General features: G+C 43.7%; 1 non-coding gene across 1 annotated transcript; it reads right to left on the bottom strand.

Moving 5' to 3' along the window:
* Positions 1-1,079, bottom strand: TGME49_459660 (the record flags this gene model as incomplete). Its single annotated transcript, XR_001974310.1, has 1 exon — positions 1-1,079. It is a non-coding gene; the product is annotated as an 18S ribosomal RNA (ribosomal RNA).
* Between the last annotated feature and the right edge of the window lie 240 nt (positions 1,080-1,319).

Genomic DNA, 1,319 nt, shown 5'->3' with positions numbered 1-1,319 from the left:
AACCCAAAGACTTTGATTTCTCATAAGGTGCAGGAGAAGTCAAGCATGACGTTTTCCTATCTCTAGTCGGCATAGTTTATGGTTAAGACTACGACGGTATCTGATCGTCTTCGAGCCCCTAACTTTCGTTCTTGATTAATGAAAACATCTTTGGCAAATGCTTTCGCAGTAGTTCGTCTTTAACAAATCTAAGAATTTCACCTCTGACAGTTAAATACGAATGCCCCCAACCGTCCCTATTAATCATTACTTCAGTCCTAGAAACCAACAAAATAGGGCCGAAATCCTATCTTATTATTCCATGCTGCAGTATTCAAGGCGACAAGCCTGCTTGAAACACTCTAATTTTCTCAAAGTAAAAGTCCTGGAAAAAACTCCACACAATGAAGTGTGGAGAAATCCAGAAGGATGCTAGAATTCACCAAGTGCACACCCCTGAGGGCGGACTGGCTGCTTCCAGCAGAAATCCAACTACGAGCTTTTTAACTGCAACAACTTTAATATACGCTATTGGAGCTGGAATTACCGCGGCTGCTGGCACCAGACTTGCCCTCCAATTGTTACTCTGAAAGGGGTTTGGATTCCTATCATTCCAATCACTAGAAATGAAATTTCCAGTGTTGTTATTTCTTGTCACTACCTCCCTGAATCAGGATTGGGTAATTTGCGCGCCTGCTGCCTTCCTTAGATGTGGTAGCCGTTTCTCAGGCTCCCTCTCCGGAATCGAACCCTAATTCCCCGTTACCCGTCACTGCCACGGTAGTCCAATACAGTACCGTCGAAAGCTGATAGGTCAGAAACTTGAATGATCCGTCGCAGACCGAAGTCAACGCGATCCGTTCGGTTACTATGAATCACCTGAGGACCACCGGAAGGTGGGTTGGTTCTGTATCTAATAAACACTGCCCTTCCAGGGGAAGAGGCATGTGCGCATGTATTAGCCATAGAATTACCACGGTTATCCATGTAGTAAAGACCATCAAATAAACTATAACTGTTTTAATGAGCCATTCGCAGTTTAGCCGTATAAAAGCTTATACTTAGACATGCATGGCTTAATCTTTAAGACAAGCATATGACTACTGGCAGGATCAACCAGGTTAATATGTTCCTGAGACAGACCACCTCGAAAACACCAAAAAAACACTCAATCAACCGTCTATTTTCCGGCCTCTTTCGTGTTTTATGGCATAAACAGAAGTGTAAGCCTGCCTCACTCAAGGTTCTACATCAAAACGCGACGTTTTTTGGTCGCCTGGTGAGCCTTAACAGCAACACCAGTTTCTGATGATACTCTTGAGCTATTTGAAACAACAACG

This window comes from Toxoplasma gondii (genome assembly GCF_000006565.2).
Source record: "Toxoplasma gondii ME49 unplaced genomic scaffold asmbl.645, whole genome shotgun sequence".
NCBI lineage: Eukaryota > Apicomplexa > Conoidasida > Eucoccidiorida > Sarcocystidae > Toxoplasma > Toxoplasma gondii.
The sequence above is the reverse complement of the archived record's forward strand: the minus strand, read 5'-3'. Positions and strand labels throughout refer to the sequence as shown.